The sequence below is a fragment of the Wolffia australiana genome, chromosome 7, assembly GCF_029677425.1.
Source record: "Wolffia australiana isolate 7733 chromosome 7, ASM2967742v1".
In the NCBI taxonomy this organism is placed as follows: Eukaryota; Viridiplantae; Streptophyta; class Magnoliopsida; order Alismatales; family Araceae; genus Wolffia; species Wolffia australiana.
The window spans coordinates 4,551,214-4,560,221 of record NC_135841.1 but is presented as its reverse complement, the minus strand read 5'-3'; positions in this window follow the sequence as shown (position 1 = coordinate 4,560,221).

Genomic DNA, 9,008 nt, shown 5'->3' with positions numbered 1-9,008 from the left:
TAGGGTTAGCATTAGAGTTATGATTGGGGATAAGGATATGCTGTTAGGGATAGGTTTAGGTTTAGGTTTAGGTTTAGGTTTAGGTTTAGGTTTTGGGTTAGGGTTTGGGTTTTTTTAAAATTTTATACGTAAAAAACACAGTGCCGAGTATGGCCAACCTTACGCTTGTGCCCGTAGACCAGTCCATCAGTGCCCTAGACGCCACCCAGAGGTATTCTATATATAAGTGGAGTGTTTATAAGTGTTTATAGGCGTGGAGTGAGTACAAATATCCCAATTACACTCGGATCCCACTCGTCCACATCCATGTTCAGAAAAAGAAAAGAGACATATGTGATACCTGGTAGCTGCTCGGAGATGTGCTCGTGTCGACATCCCACCAGAGCTCCCCGCGATGTCGATGATGTAGTTGTGGAGATGTTCTCGCCTCCGTCAAATGGTATCAATGTAGTGCGTGGTGAGGTCTTCAGCCAAGGTGGGCGCAGGTTGTCCCTCTAGCTCTAAGGTTCCAAGCAATCCTCCATTCCTTCGGGCCTACCCTTTTGAGATACGCCACGTGCAGAAGGTCGGCATGCTGAGACGGTCAACACGATAAGAGCCCCTAGCTGTAGGAGGGAGTGCCTATTAAGAAAGAAATAGGGAAGAAGGGGTTCGTGCATGTACCGTGTGGTTGGCGAGGGCATCTGCTGTCTGGTTGCCCTCTCGCAGCTGATGTCAAAAGCTGGTTGTGCGAGAATGGCACCGCATGATGTCCTGCCATACGCAATGGAGCCGCCATTGGGAGCATGTACCTACACGAAGGTTTCACTCCTCACAGAGGAATAGACCATCATGTATCACCATAGCTTCGGCTACTATATTAGTCTGTGTGCCATAAAAAGAAGAAAAAGCAAAAGGAATGCTCCTTGTATGGTCCCGTAGGATACCCCCCCACCTCCAGCCGGCCATGGGTTCCCTTTGGCCGCACCATCTACATTCAATTTAAGGATGTCGATTGGTAGTGGCAGCCAATAAACAGCCCGCTACTGAATGCGTGTAGGGGCCGGGGTCACCGGAATGCCCCAGGGGCATAGGAGGTCGCATGCGAGTGCTGATTTGCCGGCTTGAGGGGAATGAGATGGTGGATACGCCTGATCCACAACTTAACTCAACGCATGATATCCACGGGGCGCATGGGCGATTCTGCAAAATGAGAAGAGTTTCGCCCTTTCCATATCTCCCATAGCAGATAAGCTACGGTGATGTATAGAATGGGGCTCTGTTTAGAGTATGTTGGCGAGAGAAACACCCTGCCAAAACTCTCGAACGGGGTCAGTGTAGCACGAGGTAGTGCACGACAATGGTTTATGATTTGGTGCCAGCATTCAAGTGATGTCTCACTATGAAAGAAACGATGATCCATGGTCTAAGTATGTGGGGTTGTGGGACAGTAGTGACATGCCAGGTATCAAACCAGGCGCTATTTTCTCGTCGTCCAATGTGACAACGGGTGACCTGGGCAAGCTGAAGCCAGTGGTGCTGCCACGCTTGCCATTGCCGAGGACCCTGAATATCAACCTCTCGATGGACCCACTCGCCATACCTGCGTAAATAAAATAACTCAATGGTGAGTATGTGGTGGGCAAGCGCCATAGGAGCTTCTTTTGGAGCATGTCCTAGACATCCGAGAGTCGTCTGATCCAGAGACCCCCCTCATCCGTCAGCCGACATGCTTTCTCCCAAGAAACCCAATGGTGTTAGCGCTCTCCCTCGAGGTGACCTAACCATAAGAAAAGTGTGCATAGTTGTTCCACTAAGCAGAGGACCGTAGAAGACAGTGAATGAACCGCGAGGGTGTGCAATGGGATACTCATGCGCACGTGTCAAATAAGTTGGATACGTCTGCCAGGTGACAAGAAACAAAGTTTACATCCCTCTAGTTTCTTTCAGAGTTTACCCAACAAGGTATCAAAGTAATGATGCCTCGCGGGTCCCAGAATGATAGGACATCCACGATATTTGAAAGGTAGTCATCCTCGTGAGTAGTGAGTATAGTGCTGGATGATCTGAGAGTGCTTTATAGTAGTGGAAGGACCAACTATAAATCTACTCTTCGAGGCATTTACGAGCTGGCCCGAAGCTTGCTCGTATGCTGTGAGGACACTCATAAGTTCCTTATTGGATTTTTTAGATCCATTGAGGAAGAGGATGGCATCGTCTGCAAATAGAGAATGTGAGAGGATCGGGCATCCCCTTTTCGTAAAGTACGGTTGGATGAGGCCGTGATTAATCGCACGGGTGAGCAATCAACTGAAGACCTCTTCCATCAATATGAAAATGGTAGGCGAGATAGGATCCCCTTGTTGGAGACCTATTGTGGCGGTGAAGAAGCCAGTGGAGTTTCCAGCTTTCAAAAGAGAAGTGATTCTCTCTTATGCAAGCAATGACAAGATCAATGAACTCAGTAGTGAACCCAAAGCGGCGCAACACTATGGTGAGAAAATTCCACTCGACTCGATCAAAGGCCTTCTCCATATATTGTTTGATGATGACATTTGAGCCCGGAATATGAGCGTCCAAGGACTGGGTTAGCTCGTGAATGAGCATGATGTTGTCATGGATTTGTCAACCCTTGACAAAACGACACTGCTCAGGCGATATGAGTCGCTCAAGGAGGTTCCCTTGTCTCTTTGTAATGATTTTGGATGCAACTTTGTAGCATACATTACAAAGACTGATGGGGCAAAAGTCTCGAAAGGTAGTTGGAAGAGCCACTTTGGGCATGAGCCCCAAAAAAGTAGATTTCCAACTGCGAGGGAAGACTTTGCACGTAAGCACCTCTTTGATAGCGAGCACCAAATCTGTACCTACGATGTCCCAACAGGTCGTATAGAATTCTGCTGAGAATCCATCCGGTCCGGGGGCTTTGTTCGTAGCTAAGGAAAAGACTACCTCCTTGATCTCTACTTGGGTGGGTAGGGCTGTGAGGAGGGCGCTTTCCTAATTGGTCACCAAGGGAGGGATAGATGCGAGAAGGTCCTTACCACAGTTGGTTGTGAGGATAGGAGCGAGTGGTAAAACGCCACAATTGCGTCTACCATCTGGGAGGGGTCCTGATTATACATCTCTAGTAGAGTTGTATAATTGGGCCTCGCTCTATGACGGATTGAGGTAAAGACATATCGTGTCTCATAACGTGTGTTTCTATCACCTTCTCATAGCCGTTAAATACGCGATTTCTGGAGATAGAAAATCTCTTGGCGCCATATAGCATCCTCAAGCTGCTCCTTAAGTCAAACTTGATGCTCTCCCTCCTCGTATTTCCAGACATCTTGCAATTGTCGCTCGACGGCAACTAATTCCCGCTTGAGTACTTTGACTGGCGCGTGGACGTCTCCAAAGATATGTCGATTCCACCACTTCAGGTGGAGTTTGAGATTCCTCAGGCGATAGCTGAAGTTCTCCATAGGGGATGTCGAGATCGTTCCATGCCAATGGCTGCACAAGACGACGAAAGTCGTTATGCTCTAACCACATGGCTTGGAAGCGGAATGGGGGGCGGCAAACTCGATTACTCGAGTCTGGGAGAAGGAGGATTGGTGAGTGATCTGAATAATATCTCAGGAGTATCTCAATCATGATGGTGCACTACATCAATGTTGTGCTATTGATGAAGCAACGGTCGATCCGTTGGTACATACGCGCATCGGCTTGACGCTGATTACGCCAAGTCCACTTCTCTCCGATAGTAGGAGGCTCCACAAGTGATGTCTGGTGGATAAAATTATTGAACGCTTGTAGAGAACTTGGCTGAAGTAGGCGCCCTTCCTAGCGTTCGCTGACTGCCCGTATGTAGTTGAAATCCCCAGCTAGAAACCAAGGGAGGTCAACAAGGTGTGAGTAAGAGTGAATATGTAAAGCGAGTTCCCCCTAGAGGGCCTCCCGCACTAAGTGTCTATGTGAGGCATAGACTATAGTAAGCCTATAGGGCTTTGGGGGCGTATTGGTTCCCTTCAGCTAGTAGGTCCACCGAATAGTCCCACTTCCAAAAATGTCAGAGCTTATTCGAGGGATGACAATAAACATGATCCATTCCGAGTTTCCTCTCAATGGAGTGGGAGCAACCCGATGTGGTCATCGGTTCAATAAGTCCAACTATTCCTAAGTTGTACTTATTGACTAGGGAGGAGATGTGACTGGGTTAGAGGGTTACGGACCCCTCTACATTTCCAGACTAGACTTGGAATCATAAAATTATCGACTCGTGTGACGCACCCTCGATCGGGTGTTATAGATGCAAGATGTATGCGGGTTATCTGAGTGATGATCTGGAAGAGGAGAGGTGTCTAAATCCGATTCCTCGGAGATGGAGGCGTCATCATCCTCCTCTGCTGTGGAAAGGTGGCCGCTAGGATCTCGACAAGTGTCCTCTGAACTAGGGATTGGGGCTTGAGTGTTAGTCAAGCAGTCCTCCCGCTCAAAAGGTATATGTGATGGGTGGAGGTCGGGCAGGAAGGTGAGTATATCTGGTGGGGAGTGTGGCTAGGGTGGGCCGATAAGCTAGGGATGGTAATGGTCAGTGGGCTAGGTGGAGGGGAGCAAGGTGGAGGGGCAGGGGGGAGCAGGGTAGGGATGATGGGGATGGAGGTCGGTGAGAGGGTGTGGAGTGGGTAGAGGTGGTAGGATGGGCAGGTGGAGGAGAGCGGATAGGCGGGGATGGTGGGGTACGTGCTAAGGGGGACAATGTAGATTGAGGTGCTAAGGGGGGATAGGTGTGGGAGGGGGGTGAGGCGATGTAGGTTGAGGTGTTAGGGAGGGATGCAAAGATGAAGGACGAGGGGATGGTCTAGTGGAGTACAGTCTCCCTCAGGTCTCCCTAGTACATCTAGTACGTCAAAGGAGTTTGAGGTAAGTGGGGCACGTATCTCCTTAACTTTTCCTAATCGAGTACTAATAGTAGATGCCTTCGGGGTGAGGGTTGGGGGGCGCTTATTAGCGGCCTTCTTCACCCACTGTGAGGCTATCGGGCCAGGCTTAGTTGGTACCAACTTAGCCGACATGGAATCCCATGAGGACGAGACAGTAGGCACACCCTGCGATACAGTGGTTGGACGGGTGCTCGATGGTGGCCTCCGGGTAGGGTGGCGGTCATGGGTAGTGTGGTTGCCGGCTAGGATATAATCGTTGTACTTCAAAGGGGGGAAGTACTTCTCCACGAGAGTTGAGGTAGTCGGTGACGCCTTTTGGTGGCACGTATGAATCGTATGGCCAAGGAGGGTATAGTGTGTACAGAGCTGTGGAAGGTTCTCAGACACGATGGGCTGACGAATCAACTCATTTCCATTTCGAATGAGTATCATGCGGTGAGTGGGCTCAAGGAGATCTATCTCGACACATACCCATGCATATCCTAGGCGATTGAACAATTCTACATCTTTAGCAAGACGTATAAATGTTCCAACTGCACGAGCTAACGATTCAAGAGCAGTGGGCATGAAGAGATGTGGCTGTAGCCCTAGGAAACCTATTCATACCGGCGCGGAGTGAGGACAGTGCTCTCGGGTGCTCATCTATTCAGCTGTCCAGCGATAGATGTGCATGATGGAGCCATTGATCATCCACGTAGTTTGACTCCAAGCCCTCCTCAAGTCAGCTTCCAGTTGGAAGCGAATGAAGATACTCCGATGGTTGCGTGTGCCAATGACCACTAATCCGAGGAAATTCCCCGACGCTAAGTAGACCCTCATGATATCGTCAATAAGTGGGTGTTTTGTAGTGAACCGCCCAATCAATGTGGAGGCAAATGGTGCTGCCATCCTCTAGACTTCCTCCTTGGATAAGGCTACTACTCCTCTCCCGTCCGAGTCAGTGTAACTCCGTTTAGGGGTTGTGTCATCATAGAGGGGTGGAACCATGGGCTTGGGGAGGGGCTGATGAGTAGCTGCGCGTGTAGTGCCCATCACCTTCGCGGTTGATAACCTCAAATTATGGGGTTTTTACTGATGAGTCGTGTGAGTATTTGAGATAGTGAACAATAAAAATTATCCTCACAGCCTTAGCGCGAGTAAGATGTCGAACCACAAGGAGCAGATATTCCAGAAGTATTCCTCTTTCAATTTAATTTATGTTATCCAATTCCTTTAAGGTATTCTAACAATCAGTTCAAATATCTTCAGTAAAATAACGGTACAACAAATTCCATGTAGAGTTTCCAATTAATTCAATAAGCAGTTTGTCTAAGAATGATTTATAGGATATGAATAAGATAATCTTTAGTAAAAGTTATGGTGATATTCTTCAGTTAATTTATGGGAAGCTTTTCAGTGATTAACTCATAAAAAGTTCTTAGTAAAATCGATTTAGCAAAATCCTCAGTACGAGAGTTAAGTTAATAAATCTTAACTAACTCCTATCACTGTCTTTCTTCTGAAGATTAGATTAAGAAAATCTAACTACAGAGAGCTTGTTTTGTGGAGCAATACCCTACTCAATTACAGGCTCTCGCCTATAATTTTTGAGTAGGGGACGAACGAAATGCCCAGCTTCTTGGCTGCGTGTGTCTCTCTACGCGCGGGTCGTGAGCAGTAGCTGCGCGCGGCCTGTTGGCTGCGCCGCTTACCTTGAGCACGAAGTGTGCACAAGAGCTACGCGCAGTTTGTTGGCTGTGCGCGGCCCTCCTTGCGTGCAGATCATGCGCAGGAGCTGCGCGCGGCTCTCCCTACGCACGGATCGTTTGCATGAGCTGCGCGCGGCCTGTTGGTTGTGCGCGACTCTCCCTGCGCGCGGACCTCCTTGCGTGAAAATCCTGAGCAGGAGCTGCACGCAGATCGTGCGCAGGAGCTGCACGTGGCCTGTTGGCTACGCGCGGCTCTCCCTGCGTGCGGATCGTGCGCAGATGTTGCGCGTGGCCTCTTGGCTTCGCGTGGGTCTCCCTGCGCGCGGGTCGTGCGCAGCTTTGGCGGTGCTCTGCTCAAGCTGAAGCTGAGCTTGAGCTGCTTGGAAATGATGAGAAGAGCTGAGGAATGGATGAATTGAAAACTCTTTTTAACAAACACACTAGAAATCAACCTAGAACAAACAACAATGTCAGCTGGAAAATGTTGGAAATACACTGATTGATGCTTTCCAGCCCAACCTAGATTGTCTTAGAGGGAGAACAACACACTCTCTGAAACTACAACAATCACACCAACCTTGTGTCACGATCCTTCCGATGAGGTGGTGATCGTCTTGCTCTGGTTATGCCTTGGCTTGCTTCTCCTCCCAACTCCAATGCTCATCAGCTCTTGGAGGGTCTCCAGAACTCTTCTTCTCCAGGCCCTAACCTGTTTAGACAGAAATTCTAGACAACCCCCACATGACTCTTTGAAGGACTGTTTATATGTTCCTCCCTTGGGCTTCTTGAGTCTTTTGGGCTTCTTGGGCTTTTTAGGGCGTCTTCTTATAAATTTTGCAAGTCTTGCTTAATCAGGTGCCTTCTTCATTGTATTTTATTCACATCTGTACTCATTAAGATGAAAGGTGGTGATGGCGCAGCCCCGGCAATAACCCCGGATATGCCTTCGGAGTCATCACCGTCGTCCCTGACATCACCAGCTCCAGCCCTGGATACGTCTTCAGAGACGTCACTGCCGCCACCGATGGCATCGGCCGTCCGCATCCAGCCAGCTCAGCAGGCCAAGGCGTCAGTACGCACGCCCGGATTCAAGTATTTTGGGTAATTGATACCTTATCGTTTTCGTGTTTCATTTCGTTCGTCGTCTTTGGTTTTGATCTTCGTCTTTCGTATTTTCTTACGCGTCGTCATCGCATGTACGGAGGGAGGATTCGACCCTATAAGGATCTTCCCTCCTCTCCCCCGTTTCATCTTCATTTTCTTCATCTTATAGTCATCCTCGTGCCCTTAGGTCCTAGGGTTATTTTGAGAAAAAAATAGGTCTTTTTGGTCTTTGGGCTCCCATCCCCCCCCCCCCCCCTATATAAGGGTCGGATTTGGTGCCCTAAGACGCACGCTGTTATTTTGATGAATTTGAATATCGTGGTTTTGAAAGAAGAGATGATTACTCCCCGTTGAGTTAGGGTTATGACCAGTAAAGCAGAAGAAGTAGAAGCAGAAGAAGAAGAGGAGAAGAGCCAGAGGTGAAGAAGGGAAGAAAGAGGAAAGCTACCTGGGAGGCGTCCGCCACTTCCCGCTGGCTTCCTGCCCGTGTGAGCCACTGCTGCGGACTAAAGCTCTTGCCGGGGCTCTAGTCGTCCATCCTTTGGCTGCACCTGGAGTCTCCATCCCGCTCTGAAGGACGACGCTGCACCTGCGGAAGGGCCGCCCTTCCCCTCGCCCTGCGTCAGAGGCGGCCCACACGTTCGTGCCCCTACTGGTGCTCATTCACCGTTTGCCCGTTGCCGCGACGTTGCAATCAACGTGGTGTCCTCCGTGGGCACCCTCGCCCCCCGCCTGCTCAAGCAGTAGGGCGACTCGTGCCCACCCCGGGTACGCATCCGCTCTCCTACCCGATAGTCTCCGAAGGAGCCTGTTGAGCCTCGCCTAGGCACCTCTGAGCTTGTTCATACCAAGACCTGTACTGCGTGCAGTCGTCCGCAGTTCCCTAATCCTCACCGCCGGTGCTCCGAGCTATGCCGACCCACCATCGAGGTCGCAGCTCTCCACCTGCACCTAGCTCCGACGACGTGATTGTCGTCTTGCGCCGCTCACCTCCTAGACTCGCGCCCGGTGCGCTGCACCACCGGGCCGTCGAGTCATCCGTTGCACCGTCTGGTGCCGCGCACACCTGCCCCACCGCACGGCCTCACCACACTGGTGCCTGAGCGCGCTGCACCTGCGGACTTGAGCCATGCCCTGCGTCACGCAACATGTCGTGGCGCGCTACGACCCTCAACTCCATCGTTGTGCCTCCTCTGAACGTGCCATGTTGCGACGCCCGGCCCATCTCGATTACACCCACTACCACCTCTCGGTCAAGGGCAACTCCCACTGAGCCGACCGAGATTACGCGTGACATTGCCGGACGACT